Source organism: Strix aluco, chromosome 1, assembly GCF_031877795.1.
Source record: "Strix aluco isolate bStrAlu1 chromosome 1, bStrAlu1.hap1, whole genome shotgun sequence".
NCBI lineage: Eukaryota > Metazoa > Chordata > Aves > Strigiformes > Strigidae > Strix > Strix aluco.
The window spans coordinates 92,424,650-92,442,453 of record NC_133931.1 but is presented as its reverse complement, the minus strand read 5'-3'; the positions used below and the strand labels follow the sequence as shown (position 1 = coordinate 92,442,453).

Genomic DNA, 17,804 nt, shown 5'->3' with positions numbered 1-17,804 from the left:
CATTAGGAAAGGCAGACAAGCATGTACACTTAACCAAACAAGTTTCACCTCAAGGGCTCCAGTTCTACAAAATTGCTCTCAGCTTCCAGTTCCCTTAAGGTCTACCTCTGTTTCTTGGCCATTCAAACATCATGGGTGCCAGAGCAATTTCTACATTTACTGACAGGAGGAGAGGCTACAGTAATGCACTCTGTGAGGGACTGCTCTCTGAACCACCCTCAGCTGCCAGGCTGCACGTACTGCAGCTATCTGCCAGCAAGCTGGTACAGGGCCACGTGAGCTCTGCTGCCTTCTGTGCAGTTCTCCCGGTATTTTTTTTAATCTTTTCGTAGTTCAAAATCTTTATTATCTATTTCCAGCTGCAAAATTAAGCTAGAGGAATTGGAAGAACTTCATCTTGAGTTCTGACTACAGCAGGAAGACCTCTATTTAAAAATACTTCTCACTACTGCTGGATGAACTTCAGATATACACTACATGTGCATTCAGTACCAGAAGTTAAAACAGATTAGTAAGCACTTGTTTCTGACTACTTCTAAGCATGCCAGGCCAGTGTGATTAGTGAAACCTGTCCATCATCATCCTGTATAGAACAATAGCACAGCACTAAGATGCCTTTGCTGTTCCTTTTCTCTTCTTCATTTTAATCACATGGTTTTAGACCCTAATACAGTAGTCAATATACAATATAATCACTTCATTACACTGGTCATTTTCCACAGCTACAGGAAAAACATTAAGTTTCTTTTTCTACCAGTTGTGAAGCCTAAACAACCAACTACAGATCAGAATAGTTCAAGATTTAAGGGGTGATTCTGTGATACCCATCTCTTTCAGCCAGACTTGTTCTGGCCTGCATCCCCAGTTGCAGAAAGATCAGCAGTTGGTGACAGTCAGATCATCATACACTTACTACTTATGTGCTGACAAGATGTGGTTACAACATGGATAAGCAGGAGAGGTAACGGAACCCAGAACTCCACAGCATAGGTCTGTATTTTCACAAGATTCATAAGATCTGCATCTTAATTCTGGAAACATTCAGCTTTTCCTGAATCTTCAGCATCTTCTCTTCTACTTCAGTGGCAAACCCACCTCCTCCCACCCCATACTAGCAGCATTAGGCAGCATTAGCTGCTATCAAGAGAAGATGAACCTGCACCCATTCTAGCTCAGGCACTACTGCCATTTGTTTTAGCATTCCTACTGGTATGCAAATCAGAATTAAAAAGAAGTTTTACTAGGTGAAATTGGAAGTCGTGTGGACTGAAAGATCATCTTGTTCTCTGATAACTTCTCATTTTTATTTCAAAACAAGGTGACACTTTTATAGTTACTTCTTGGTCCAAGGCATATTAAGAAGATTAGGATCCCAAGTATCACGTTTCTTTCTGCAGCTGCATGGGCATTTGTATTTTAACTTTTCTGGAAAGAGTTCACATTTCAGTATCATAAAAATACTATTATTTCCATTTTCTGTCCCTACAAACAGTAAGTCAACCCCTACTCTGAAGGGCTTAAGAACAAAGTTTCAATTAAAGCTTCAAAAGTGAATAACAAATTGCCTTCAGATGAATCAATTCCAAAAAGTCTGACTGAAGTACAAATCTGCTGCAATACCACACTATAAGAGCATGTAGAGGACACCTTGCTGTCTCTACACTTGTGCAATACAGACCACACAGTGATGCACTGAAGTAACTACGTATTCTTCAAAACTTGATAACAGGTTGCAGCACTGTGCAGAACAAGTGTTTTCACATTAGTAGTGAAACAACTGCAGTGAAATACTGTTGTGTGAAGTGAACCAAAAACTTTGATGAAATGCTCGAGGTGCTATATTGTTGAGCCACCTTGTGGCATATTTGTTGCATTACAGTGCTACACACTAGACAACAGGGCTGTGATTTGCTGGGTCTGTTCAAATTCAGGCAAGAAAACAGAAAGCACGTAACTTCAACTACAGCATGCTCATGAAGCAGTACTCCCTTAAGGAAAACATGAATTTTGGAAGTTAAGCTACGTAAGACCCGCCAAGTACTAGTGTCAGTCAAGTTTTTTTAAGCACTTGGTGATTCCAACCTATAGTTCCTTACAAAGCAACCTGCTACACAAGTTCTTAAAAGGCACATTCAGGCTGTGCATATAGAACTTACATATGAGAGTTGTGGTCTATAGTATCAGCTGGAAAAATACTCAGCACGATTAAATTCCTCCCCAAAAGAAGCTGGAGAGGCATTCTTATATTTTCCTGAAGACTGACTGTAAAATATTTTCACATGCAATAGTTTTATACACTTTCATGCACTATCTTCAAAACAAAGTCCTACAATCCAAAGTTTGCGGTGAAACTTAAATTTTTGGGTTAATGTAAGTTAAGAAAAAATGAAGCAAAGACAGAAAATAAGAAATGTGAGTCTTCTGAGGCCTCAGATAAAAAGGAAAACATTGCTACTGCAGGGGACCCCTAGGCATTAGTGAATCTGTGGAATACATACATATGAACTCTCCAAACTCTCTGCACACGTGGAATAACTGACCAGATTACTGTCAGGGCAGGCACAGCATTGGTTACTGCAGGTCAGTCCTCACATAACAACTTATTTTATTCTACACTGTTTTATTTCCACTTCTAAACCCTAAGAAAGTACCAAAACACAAAGGTGGTTTCTATACAAAGTGAGAGTTTTGTCACTAGTGGCAATGTAATCTTCTCACAATTCCTCTATAACCATTACTTCAAGTGATCCTTTTTGGAATAATTATAGTTTTCCACTGTTGCCCCTTCTGACACCATGGAAAGTCAGCAGCTTTTAAGAGTTAAAAAAACAACAACAAAACCAACATATCACACACTTAAAGACTTTTTAGATCCTTGTTTACCATTATATACTACCCCTACTGTTCATAAATTTCTTCTGTACATATATTACATATGAGGTATAAAGAAATACCAACATGCTAACTGCAAAAAATGTAAGATTAGTTCCAAGCAAAAAACACTGGAAAAACCCATTCAAAACACTGGAAAACCCATCAGACAAGATCCTGGGAGGACACATCACACACACCACTTTGGGACAAACAGATGATATAGACAATCTCAACACAGTACCAACAAGTCATGTTCTTTACATCAGCCCCAAAAGTCTCAAAGTAATGGGGAGAAGATTTACAAGGCCTTAACTGGTTTTATAGTCTTTTCACAGACATTAGTACTTTCCTAATAAGTAGCACTGTTGGGATAAGGCACACCAGGTACTTCACTAGAACACCCATACTACAGTTGACAGAACAGTAAAAACAAGATTTATTTAATGCCTTAATTGTTTCCCACTCTCCTTTACTGAAGTCATGAAACCACAAGTCCTAATCTTGATTGCAGTTCCTTAATAGTCTTGAGAAAGGTGGAACATAGATAACCACAGGACAAATTAGAAACATTCTAACACAGGCTCTTGCCTATTTCTTATCACCATCTTCATTTTGCCCACTTCCTTCCCTCCCTTACCAGAGGGTTCCTACAACATTTAGAGTTTCAGACTTCTCCACTTTTGCAGCAGAAGGAAAGTAAGGTTGGTACTGGCAAGAAGATACATAATTGGAAGCTGCAATACACATTGGCTTAAAGCACACCACTGAAGAGAACAGAATAACCAGATCAATCTAAAAAAAGCTTTTCTGTCAGGTGATGGCTTGAAAGCTGTTAAGTGAACAGTTAAAAAGAAAAAAAATAGAGACAGGTCTTTGAGCGGCCTTGAGGGCAGTCCCAGACACACCTCAGTCACAGAACCTCATCCAGCCCCATCCCCACAGCTTCCAAAAGCCTTTCACATAAACTCGATTTACAGCAGTGGGATTCTTCAAAATGTCTCTATTTGCATCATAACCTCATTTAAGGTAACCAATTTAGAAAACTGATATCATCCCATGAAACAGATATTTAAATCCGGGATGAAATCACTCAGGACAAAACCCACCAAGCTATTTAATCACTTTATGCCATGTTTCAATAGGAGGAAAGCATCTGCAGTATGTTTGTGGATTAAGGCTTTAACTACAATATTACCTAAGAATCACTTTTCCTAAGGCTAGAAAACATGTGCTTCTACATTTTCAATCTGCACCATGCCAGTTATCATCAACATCCTGAATCAATGCAGTTTTAAAGATATATGCCATGAGCACTGCCATTCACACACGCGCTAACTGAATTTCCTCATCCCAAGTATCCACGACAATATCCACACAATTGAAAAAAAATACATTTTTCTTCAGGTCAGCTTTGTACTTTATCTTCTCTCAAGAGTTCTGGAGCGGGTGGTTTGTGTGGAAATCATGGACATTTTACTTCTCCACAATTACTTTGTTTGGAAGACAGGATGCCCTGTGGGAACTTGGCAAAACACAAGCTAGTTAAAGGGCAACAAGTAACAGCTCACCTTTCTTTGGCTTGATTTACATAATGCAGTAGACAAAGTAATAAAGCTGAAGAATTTGAGTAGTGATGAGACATTGCATAAGATACAAAGAAGAATTAATCACAACAATAAATCTTAAGGGTGGGTAGCTGTCTGCTGCATTTCATGAAACATTTCTAGCTGCTTATAAAGATTCAAGGTAAAGACTACAGTTGATATTAACACAGTCATTTCACATTTAACAGAAGTTAAATAGCCTTTGTGCCACGACCCAAGATTTGTACAAACAGCATCACGTGCATTTTAAGCTGTGAACAAATTGAGATATTTCCAAAAATCCAAGTTTTGCACAGCTGCAGATGGCATTACAACAATTACTCAACTTTGGATTTTAATGTTTAAAATAAATCTGAATCTGCTAACTTTTCTCATGTGTGCAGAAAGCTTTAAGAGCTTTATTCTGATATTTAAGACTAAACCTAAATCACCCAAACATTTTTAAAAAAATGGCAATGCATGTTAATTTAAGATAACATCATATAATATATCAGCATGGGATTCTGCACTGGTCTTGCTCCTAAAATAATAAAACTCAATGAATACTGATACAAGGCATGTTTAGAAAAAATGAGTATTAAAATGTTAGAACATTAGACTATCACCATTTTCAAAACATTCCCCTGTCCTTCACTTAACTGTCGAAATAATAGCATGAAATGCATTGAATGAGGTCTGTATCAAAAGGAGTAAGGAATATTCAGTAACAATACAGAAAAAGAAAACCCTGAAATGTTGGTGGACTGCCCCCCCAAGCTAAAACCCTTCAGCAGCCAGATTTTGAATCCCAGAACAGTATTTGTGAACATAATATACTCATCCATCTACAGAATCATCACCAAAAAATGGGATTAGATTTAACCATGCAAAATGTATTCATGCTTCCCATAAGCAAGCCACAGGCTGGCATTGTGAAAGCTGCTTTCAGGCAAAGTGAGAAATTTGTTTTTAAATCCATAACTCAGTACTATTGCTCAGGAAGGAAAGGACTCACACACAGGGCCTCTGCACACAAGTAATTACGCAACACAAAAGCTCCTGTTAACTTTTCTAAAACAGCTGATTCACATCTCATCTACCTGTAAACTCTCTAATCTAGATTTAGAGAATATTCAGCTCTCAAGTAAAAGGAAATGCATCTCCCCTGTCTAGACATCCAATTTAAAAAGAGAACAACGCTTTTTCAACTTCAATTAAAGAACACATATGCCAGAAACTTTTTATCTAACATTTCTGAAACTCATACAGTAGTTTTATTCATGAAATCAAACCTGTAAATACAAGCCAACTATTTATTTCCCGCTCAACTGCAACAGTATTGTAAGTTTAATGACCTGTTTCATGTAAAAGTACCACATAATCCTATATTGTAGGCTTTTGTTATTCGTGGTTACATAAATATTTATCTTATTTACTGTGTGTTGTTAACTTTGTTGTACACATTACTCATAATTACTACTTTTATTCCAGAACTGAGACTTTCCTAGAACCCATTTGATGCAAAGTCATAATTTTAGAGCATTTCAAACTGGGTAATTCTCTGCAACATTACTTGCGTACAACAGTTCTGGACTTTAACCCTCTGCTGGCAGCAGTATGGGTTTCCTCAAGGCTGAAGTGTTAATACCAGCATGCATTTGCACTTGAGTGAAGAAATATGAACATTCAGCTCTGAAGGGTTAAATATAGAAAAAAGTAGGCATTGCGAAGGGACTACCTGAAAACCAGCGATTTGTATGGCCATTTGTATGGCTGTGCTTTTAACCGTGACTTCGCCGTAGCTGTAGAGGGGCACAAGCAACATGAGGTTAACAAATAAAAGCAATTGACCTTAGCAGAAGAATTTAAATATTTATTTTTTTTAACAGAAAAGAACAAAACAGGAAATCTATAGACTGAAACTATCCTGAACTGCACATTCCCATGCCAATGAAAATCTAGTTGATAATGGCATTCACTAAATTAAACAATCTGATCAAGATTATGATCAATCAAATCACTAAACTCAGGGGAGCAGGGGGAAACTACACATGTTTTGCCATTTAGTGGCTTGTTTTTTTTAAAGTACAGAAGAATGTGACAAAGCACTGTTTCTTCACATGCATACTTTAGAAAAGTAACATTAATAACTGGATCAAAGTAATATACCGATTTCCCCATCAACCAGAAAATAATCCAACAGTGCTAGATGTGACATGACTATAGATCAACTTTCAGAGAAAATTTTCTTTATTATTGTGACTTCGAGCAGCACCTCTAAATTTTTAATATTGTACTTATTTTTCATTTTAACATACCTACTGAGTTGATGTAAACTTCAAGGAAAAAAAAAATTTTTAATTTCTACTTTCAAGTGTAACTTGAGATAAGCCAGCTAGGCTGGCATACATATTTACTTTCAACTGAAGTGTATTGACACTGAAAAGTAGTTTTCTTCTACAAGAAGGAATACAGGAATCTAGAAACAAGTTTTTCCTTTAGCAGATTATCCAAATACAACTGATGTATGTGTTCAGCAAGCGAGCAGTGGTATAGTCCCAAGTCAGTGCATTTAAGGATACATTTCAGCAAAGTGAAATCTGCCCACAAGGGAGCTGTTGAATATGTAGTTACTTTTAAAGCACCTTAACTGTTTCTAAAACTATATATGGCATTTAAACTAGCCATTTTATTATTAATATGATGCTTAGGTTCAACATTATGTAGTATCTATTACACTGCTAGAGTACTGAAACAGTGTGCTTACCAGATGAGTATCTTCAATACACAGCACAACTAATAAAGAGCTCTTGGAGTGTTAAAAATGGCAATTTAGGAGGGTCCCTGTGGTAAGAATGAAAAATACGACTCAGACTAATGTATTTCTGGCCACAGATATGGATCTTATTGGTAGAACTGCATAAGGTCTAAGGTATTATTTGCTGCTAGAAACAGAGGCAATAAATCAGTTAAAGTGAGAAGAGAGAAAAAACCCACAAAACCCCTCACAACCATCACCCCCCCAAAACAGAATGCATGTTAGAATTATTCTGGTTTAGCCTCATACTTGCCAAAGTTTATATTCTCACTCATGTATTAAATAGTACTCAAAAGTGCTTGCAATATGACCATTTTTAGAGTCTAACTTCAGAAGTGTTTAACTGTAAAAAAAACCCCTACACACACAAAAACCCAAACCCAAATAGTTTAGAAAATTCAGTTAAAAGGGCTGTCCAGTCTCTTCCTATATTTATAGGAGCCATATAAGGTAATACTACTGAGCAGTTACATTCATTGGCAGAGATAACTGAACAAGAAAAGTTCTTTCTTAATTCATGTTGTCCATAGCTTCCAGCCTTGAGATAGTAATTTAGTTTAAATGGTTATTGTATTCAGGCAGAAAAAAACTCAGATTTTAAAAAACGGTAAATAATTATGTCTTTCTTCTGTGGAAAGTACCATTTATCATGGTGTCTCTCTAATACTACTGGGGTTATTACTTGGCATTGAAACAGCTCTACTCTTGAGCTGGTTAGAACTTTTCTGACAAAGCAGAGGGATTTTGTAAGGAAAACTCCAGCTAAATCAAACTTTCCATAGGAACATACAAGAGAAAACTTTCACCAGGAAAAACTGTGGGTTTGTTGAGCATGTGGATTTGTTTCGGGTGTCCACCCCTCCCAAATCTTTGGGGTAGCATTTCATAAAGAGCGACACCCCTAATCTGACCAATATCAGCGTCTAGCAAATCAAAGCAGTCTTCAACCTAGATCTGAACCTTACTAGGTGACAACCAAAGCCACAGATAATCCGCTATTCTGGAGCAAACATCACAGCTTCTATACAAGAGGTGAAATTCCTGAAGTGTACATATATGACCTAATACAAATTATCACCCATAATATCCAGTGGGTACCCTAATCTCTGGGCAGCAAGATTATTTTTCCCCTGTCTCAGAATATGCAAATAACCTAAGCTTAGTTTATTCCTAAATAATCTTAATAACGAATAACTCAAAGAAGTTTTCCCTTGAAGGACTAAGTTTCAAAACTAAATAACCCATTATGGCTAAATCAACACATTTGTATACAGCCTTTAGCGACAACCACCAAACACAATATTTACTTGTTTAATCAGAGCAACTACTACAAGAAAAATAACTTGGATGAAAACTTGTCATCCAAGTTATGCTTTGGTCAGAGAGATAAGGATCTGACAAGAAGTAAATGGCTAGATATATCTTACAATTTTAGATGCATGCAAAGAAAAAATAAAGGAGGTAACTAATTGTTACTAAGTTGATTACCTGACCTTAAAGTGGGTTGCCCCCACTTCAGCAGCCAGGAGCCACCAGATTCCAGTTTGCAGACTCCATACAAGCTATATCACAACACAAGCAAAAAAATTTCAGCATAAAAATGAGCTGATGCTGCCACCCACATCATTCTTTGTGGTTTAATCAAGTCCAATTAATGATTACACTCCAGTTTTAACCTGAGTCCTAGTGTATATGTAATCACAGACTAATGAGACACTATAACAGATGTTTCTGTGATTTAAAGTGGGCATTTCTTAGATAAACTTTCTCAGATGAACACACTTAAAGGCTAAATGGAGCAATTAGCTTCAAGCACATCTAGGAGCTTGTCTTTTTAGACTACCAGCTATATATCTCAGTTACCACAAAACAAGTATTCTTACGGCAGTGCTGCTTCTCTAATACATAATTATACATTCCTTCTGTATAGATCTTTAGAGTATATAGTTATAAATTGCTTCTGTATAGATCTATGAACAAATTGACCTTGCAGACTGTTCAGGTTGCAAAAGTCCCATCCTTCCTATGACATTCAGCCAACTCAATCTGCTTGAAGCCTCAACATTCCCTGCTGTAGCAGGCTCTACATTTGCATAGTTCACAGCAATTTCTCAGGCATATAGGAAGAGGCATACCAAAATGGATGTGCTGCCAAATCAAGTAACAGGTGCTGGGTATACATTTTAAACGTAACAGGAACAGTATGGACAGCAATATTAAAGTTTTTCATAATCACCACTGAGCTCAAATTCAGAAGCTAAGGTTTTAATTTAAAGGCCTGTAAATGCAAGCATACAGAAGGTGACTGCAACAGTGCTCAACATCTATAAAAAAAAATTGTTCCATACAAAATAAAGATAAAAGCTTTTTTTAAAAGTCACAACAGGTTTGCCTTCTCAGCACAGAGATAATATTTGACTATGATGAATTTATCCTAAGTGCTTTCATTCAAAGACCCGAAACACGAAACACAACTTTTGCTCCTTTAACTTCAGTCTACCTGTTACCTTGGAAACTAATTCTCAGTTACCAAGAGGAAATAGCTCCTAACAAGTCAGTAACTGTTTAGAGCCAAAGAGATCTCCCACCTTTGTGGGGATTCAGCAGGGAGTGCATTCTCCCACAGAGGAGGGGAACAGTTCAGCAGGATGAACTTGAAGATGCACATGATGCCTAATTTTTCCTGGATTGAGGGAGTAAGAGAAAGGTGAAACTGTTCCGTGACAGGTCTTTAATAATAGCTTCACATCATCTGCAGTTTAACTATGACAAAATTCCAGAGTTCAGTGTATTGTACATGTATGTATGAACCAAAGTGATGATGCATAGTGGTACAATACCCAAAAGAAGAAATATAGATAAATCTACAGAGCAGTTCATGCTGTTCACTGCTCTTAGCAATTTTGGTGCTCAGAAGACTCACACCCACTGGTAAGGCACAAGAGTTCTCTTTCCATAACTCCCCTGCATACACACATAGGCAAGAGAAGAGTCAAAAAACACAGAAGAAAAAGATTAGACTTCTGATGCTCTTGGATTTCCAAAGGTGGCCTCCATCCCCCATCAATTTTTCTCCCTAACTGAAGTCTTTCAACATCTGTGAAACTGTAAATAGTACCTTCACTATGTCCTCAATTCAGTATGAAGTGTTTCCGAGTTGAAAATGGACCTCTGGGATAAAGCAAAATGAAAAAAGATGTGGGAATCTGAATAATGTCATATCACTCAATTTCTCATCCCATTATAGTGAAAAATACACAACTTGTTAAAAACCTTAAGGGACAAACACAAAAGAAATTGTGCTTACAAAAAATTGTAAGAAAATATAAGACTGTAGAAGCCTATCATATTTCATTCTGCAAGTTTGCTTTCCTTTTAACATACACAAGTGAGCCTTACCATGAAACTACCATCTGCTTTTCAAAACTTTATCCTCCAGTACTGTATTTTACACAATGCTGTCAATAACTCATTTCAACACAAGAGTTTGATATAAACTATTTGAATAAAATCAAAACTTACATAGTTCAACTTATGCAAGAGGTTCAAGTTTTTATATTGTGCAACTAGTCAAAGCAGTAATCAAGATATCAGATGAATTCTTGAATTATAGGATCCAGTACAGGCTGGATTGATGGGCTGAGGCCAATTGTATGAAGTTCAACAAGGCTAAGTGCTGGGTCCTGCACGTGGATCACAACAACCTCATGCAACGCTATAGGCTTGGGGAAGAGTGGCTGGAAAGCTGCCTGGCAGAAAAGGACCTGGGGGTGTTGATGACAGCCGGCTGAACATGAGCCAGCAGTGTGCCCAGGTGGCCAAGAAGGCCAATGGCATCCTGGCTTGTATCAGAAATAGCGTGGCCAGCAGGGACAGGGAAGTGATCTTACCCCTGTACTCGGCACTGGTGAGGTTGCACCTCCATTACTGTGTTCAGTTTTGGGCCCCTCACTACAAAAAGGACATTGAATTACTCGAGTGTGTCCAGAGAAGGGCAACGAAGCTGGTGAAGGGTCTGGAGCACGTCGTACGAGGAGCGGCTGAGGGAACTGGGGTTGTTTAGTCTGAAGAAGAGGAGGCTGAGGGGAGACCTCATCGCCCTCTACAGCTACCTGAAAGGAGGTTGCAGAGAGCTGGGGATGAGTCTTTTTAATCAAGTAATAAGCGATAGGACAAGAGGTAATGGCCTCAAATTGCGCCAGGGAAGGTTCAGACTGGATATTAGGAAGCATTTCTTTACAGAACAGGTTGTTAGGCGTTGGAATGGGCTGCCCAGGGAGGTGGTGGAGTCCCCATCCCTGGAGGTGTTTAAGAGTAGGGTCGACATAGTGCTGAGGGATATGGTGTAGTTGGGAGCTGTCAGTGCTAGGTCAATGGTTGGACTGGATGATCTTCAAGGTCTTTTCCAACCTAGACGATTCTGTGATTCTGTGAAGAATCCACCTGAATAACTGATTTGATTGAATTCCTGTAGGGTCCTGGTTGTAGGATCCCTCTACTGCTCCTCAGAGTGCAAGCCATGGACTGCAGGGAAAAAAAAGTGCAGAGTCTAGTTAAGGTAGATTAACTGACAAGTACAGCAGAGGGTAAAACTAAGCATTTACTGCCTTAATTCCTCTCCCTCAAATGTACATACCTTATATATATATATATATACATACACACAGAAAAAAAAAAATCAATTTTTCTGAAGAATAAAACACCCAACACTCACATTTCATCCACGGTATTTCTAGGTATTTTTAATCTGGATTTAATACAATTTAAACATATATACCGAAGTGTTTCTACACAATTAAAACCCTTAAAAATTAGTTGCGCTACACAAGCTAAAGTTTGCAAAAGTTAAAGCAGTACATGATAGCTACATATTTGAAAGACTAAGAAATACTCGAACTGGAGGAAGCTGCTGGCTAGACACCTAGGATAACTTCACTGAAATCTCCTACAACAGCAGCTTCTTCAGCAGGTGCACAGAGAATATTTTCTTGACTTGAATTTACTCAACTTGTTAAATTGAATAACAAGTTCTTTCAAAGCCAAGAGCAACTTTAAATAGAAAATCTGGAAGAAAAGCAAGTTTTCCTATCTATAAAAATATGACAGAAGAGATCTTTCACTTGATGGCAGGAAGATTTCCATTCTGAACACTTTCAAAAGGAGCAGAGAAACAAGAAGCCACTACCCATCACACTTGAAACCACTGGTGACTGCCTGTACCTTTACTTTCTGTCGCTTTTGGTTGTAGCCCAGCTCCTGAGCTGGAAATCTTCACTCCTCTCCACCAGGAAAGTTAAAACTGCATTAAGTAAAAGGGTTTCCAACTGTCACTGCTTCATTCCTTTTAACTGAGTCCAGGTTGGCCCCAGCCACAGGAAAATATCATGCAGCAAACAAGGTCTATTAATTCATAATACTAAAAAGGTCTATAGATTCATAATACTAAAAAGAATAAAACCTCATATATATATATTAACATTCTTGTTCAAAAAGAGTAACATACCTTCCTGGCTAAGAAAAGTAATACCAAAGGTAGTCTACAATCCATATTTAATAGCCATCATATTTCATGGTGTGCAGGCTTTGAAAATTAACTCATCGTCTAAGGGACTGAATAATACAGATATACCAACAAAAGACAACAAGATTAAGTATCCAACTTAAAAATCAAGGACCCCCTAACTGCATGATTGCAACTGTGATCCAGGTCGATATACACGCCAGTTTTTAAGGAACTGACATTCCAATTTACCTCCCAAATACCCACTGTGTAGATAAGGAGAAAGTAAGGCACAGACAGCACAAAAGTACCTGTTGGCATTTATCTCTGGAAGAAAGCATGTCTATAAACAGAGCCACTTTTGCCCATAACAGGACCCCTAGTTCAGCACAACTGTAATTGTTCTCACATGGAGAAACTTTGAATGAAACACATATTTAGATCACTCAGGAACAATTCCAGCTCTAAGGGATTTCAAAGTAGTACTCAAAGAAAAGTTTCTGCGTGATGAGGTACACAGCACCCAATAGAGGAAAAAGCCTACAGTAAATTCATATTAATGTTATATTGTGGCAAAGTATTCAAATGAAGGAAGCCTTCAACACTTTCTGAAAAGCCACAGATTTTATCTTTAATATTAAATGTGGTTTTGCCCACCCATTAGTGTTTAAAAGATTCTTATAAACTGCAGCAAATAAATTAATGTCACAAAGCTGCAGCAAATGTACTTTGCTTTCCTATTACATTTTGATTATACTGCAGATCACCCTTTTAAAATTGCACCAGTATTACCAAAACCAAGCCCAAACAACTAATAAGCCACTTGTCTGACACACACATCTTCAGTGTACAAAAAAAAAAAAAGGGTGAGAGCTCACATATCTCATAATACAATTGTAAAAAGATTTGCAAATGTTTTTCTTGTTCCACATTACCCAGGCCTGTTAAGACATTGTGTTAAGGTTGGTCATTTTCTTTAATTGCTTGCAAATCTTGCTTAAGAACCTCACAAAAACTGTCAAGAAAATAACCCTAGAAATAGAAAAATAAAAAACCCAGTCTAAAAATGTCAAAACAGCATTTGCACAAGTCTCCCACAGAGGACCTACTGTATTATGTCTGGTGGAATTTGGCATTTTTCTCTAGAGCCAGTCAATAACAGGAACTTGATCATAAATGCCCTGCTTTCCGGCAAGCACAGCAGCCTCAGCTGCACAGCCTAATGAGCCAGGGGCACACCAGTTTCAATAACAGCTGGCAGAAAAGTTCACCGGAAAAGGTTAAAAGTTTTTTGTTTGTTTTTAATAAAGCCAGAGTTACTTCTTTGTTAAAGCAAAAAAACCAAACACTCCTGTTTCTCTCAGTGTAAACTTACTGAAGACAGCTCTTCTGCTGAGAGTCCTTGTACTTAGAGCACCACATATCTGGTGCAAGTTACCACACTAACATGAACATTTTTAACTGATTTTGAAAATTACTAGCCTTTCAAATTAGAAAGAAGCTGAAAACAGCCAGTTTTCCATTAGCCTAAAGACATTACAGCTATAAAAAAAATGACCTCTTAACATTTTATCTCTAATATTCTTCTTATTTCTTTTTAACTCTTACCTGTGTTTTCACATGGTTCATAAGGCAGATCCATGCATTTATTGGCTTTTGAGAGGAATCCTATAACATTCATAGAGAACAAACCCTTGAGGGAGCACTAATACATATCTCACTGTTTGAGGACCATATATGTAAGAATCACTTAAGACCTGAATTAAGAAAGCTTTTACATGAAGCTCCCTCCCAACAAAAAAAATACTTGCTATAAATCTAAATACCTAAAATTTTGATTCCTACTAAAAGTGAAAAATAATCAGTAATTTTAATATGTACATAAGTTTTGGTATTAAATATGTCATCTTAATTACAATTAAAGCACTGAGATCATTTCCTATGAAAAAGCTGTTCAAGTTTATTAGTTGAGGTTGAAAACTCCCCACTAAATCTTAAACTGAGAATCAAGATTTAGAGCAAAGGCATTTTCTGTGGTTAAACAAAGTCTTACTTACACTCAACATACTGCAGTCACTTGATTCAACATTATAAATCTACAAGAAGTTTCTGAACAGTATCAAAACTGATTAGACACCTGTACACACACCTCATTTCATTTAGGTTTGAAATGCCTGTAGCAGTCCAGAGCCCTCATATATTTGTGTGGCTAAGATCTGCACTTATTTAAAACAAGATAGCTTTTGATTGACACCTTTTTGATTAGCATGTAAGTTCTCTAGTTCACATTTGTCAGCTTGCAGCGATTACTGAGAGGGGTTCAAATCCCAGCCTCCATCTGCAAATGCCATATTTAACCTAGAAAAGTTTTTGGTTTAGATTTAGAAAAGATTTCGTTTTGTTACTAAGCTGACAGCTCACTGCTTCAACTGGAAGTTGGCATCACCCACAAGTACGCCCAAGTCCATACCTCACGCTTAGATGAGGCTGATCTCTGGGGGCTCCCTCCAAACTCCCACTTTGCATTGGCTCAGTAGTCAGAATAAAGCAACACAGCTCCACCTACTTCTGGCAGGGAAAAAGTTTCAGACAAACTTTTGCAGTGGACATTTGTCCTATCATAGTCCTCTGGAGCAGAGCATTGTATTCACAACACCAAACACCATGGGCCACACCCTCATGGGAAACAGATACCAGAAGATGACATGCAAGGGAGAGCGACCCTTCAGATCACTCCCCCAAGCCAGGACTGTCTCCCTGACCAAGGCTCTCCAGGTGCACACTTGGAGAAAAAAATTGACAGAGGCTATGATTTCTTTCCCCAGAAAATGAAAGAAGGAAGTACATGCACCAAGACACATTTAATGCCTCCCTCATTGCTGAGACAATGAGAAGAATTAAAGGACCAGGCAAGTTGAGGGAGAGCACCTCAGCTGGATTCAATATCCACCTTACTGAGGAAGGAGTCCTTCCTCTCTCCCTTTCTTTCCTTTCTACCTTAGTTGGAGGCTGTCAGAAAAGAGGGTCCTCAACTTCTGGAGAGAGATAGAGAAAGGCAATTGCAGTGCCTTTCTATCCTTCTCACATTTCTTCCCAAAGGGGCCCTGCTCCACTCCTCATCCACCACTAGCACCAAGTACAGCAGCCCCAGCACCCTCTACAGTCAGAGCACTCCTGCTGCTTCAGGCCCTGCTCCTCATCTGATTCTTCCACACCTTTTGTTCTCTCTCATTAATTAACAGGGTAGACAGTGGTTAGAGGACTGAATCTTAGCCAACACACCACATAAGCAGCAGCCTACTAAGCATAATGTAATTTGTAGATACCTCATTTTGTACAGAATATTCTTATTGATAATTTGTACAAGTGGCTTTGAAATGTTATTGAATAGGCACTCACTGTTGCTATTTATCAAGCATTTTAAGAGTCACTTTCAGATTTAATTTAATTCACAACTGAAGACTTCTGCTATGCTTCATGTTTATGATATATAATTTGCATTCTCAGAGTTCAAAACTATCAAGAGAAGATACTCAGGAACAGTAGCACACAATTTATCACACTTCAGAGAAATCCAAGGTTTCCAGCACATTTATGTTCAAAACTGAAAATGTCACTACTAAGAACCCCAATGCATAAGATGACAGCAGCACAAAGACTGTATTTGGCATAATACACCAACACAGAAGGAAGGTTATCACTGTAGCACACGTGGTACTTGCAGAGCCTCTATACTTGAACTGTGACAAACAACTTCTGTTTCATTTTTTAAATAGTTCAGAAATAGCAGTAAGTCATTGTTTCTTAGCAATACAAAAAATTGTCACAAGCTGTAATTCAGAAATCAACAAGTCACATGAATAGCCTATCCCAGGCAGCCTTCTGATAGAAAGGCTGCTGCTCCATTTTAAGCTTTGGTCAAAACAGAACATTACATAGCTTCAGTCTGCAGCGGCATATCAAAAAGTTTTTTGAAGGTTGAATTTAATCATATAGGCTACTCACTTGATAAGACATATATGTCTCCACAGTGATAAGCCATATAGAATTTGAGGGTTTTGTTTTTGAAATTAATGACTAACAAGGTGTCCTTATGCAAATTCAAATGGCAACAAAACACTAACTCACTTTAAGACTCCACTCTTTCCATACCAGAATTAGCATCTGAAGGCTGATCTCATCTAAAAGACCAAAATTTCATCATCTTCACATGCAGAAAAAGGAAGCAAAATACAATTATATTTGTACCTCCATCAATTCCCAGAATAGGAAGGGTGCCAGCATTTCTCTACAGTCAAGAATTTAACTCTACTTCCATGAAGAAATTGCCTGCAACAACGCTAAGGTTATGAAAAAGACTGGTAATCACACAGTCGCTTCTTGTGCATTGCTGCACATCAGTAGCAACAGCACAGTTCTTACAATTGAATGTATTTGTCCATGAGGAATCTGGACTATAGTACACACTGCAAGTAAAAACTAGGAAGCTTTGGCAGAGCAGTGTGGGAAAACATGCCTGGAATCCTTCTGTATACCATATATTCCATAAAACCCAATACTTAAATAGTAACTTTATGTTAAGCAGTACTCCAGTTCTTAAGAACAAGATGCTGCTGAATTTGCCTCACCAACAGCCACAGACATAATGACACATTATGCTACAATGACTCAGGTCACAAGCAGCAGCAAAGTAGACTTCTAAATTGAATAAAAGGATCATCTCTAGCACATACTCCACATGGGGCAATAAATTTATCTGGCATACTGTAAATGCACTCAAAAAGGATGAATAAAAACCCACAGACAAGCTCAAGTGGGCCCAGAGGAGGCCATGAAGATGATCAAGGGCTGAAGCACCTCCGTTATGAGGACAGGCAGACAGTTGGGGTTGTTCAGCCCAGACAAGAGAAGGCTCTGGGGAGACCTTATAGCGGCCTTCCAGTACTTAAAGGGGGCCTACAGGAAAGATGGGGAGGGACTCTATCAGGGAGTGTAGCAATAGGACAAGGGGTAATGGTTTTAAACTGAA

The 17,804-nt window shown here is 38.1% G+C and overlaps 1 protein-coding gene across 3 annotated transcripts in view; it reads right to left on the bottom strand.

Annotated features, from left to right (window-relative positions):
- GMDS (GDP-mannose 4,6-dehydratase) overlaps positions 1-17,804 on the bottom strand; it is a 424,244-nt gene that overhangs the window by 385,438 nt on the left and 21,002 nt on the right. The gene's annotated exons all lie outside the window — the stretch shown is intronic.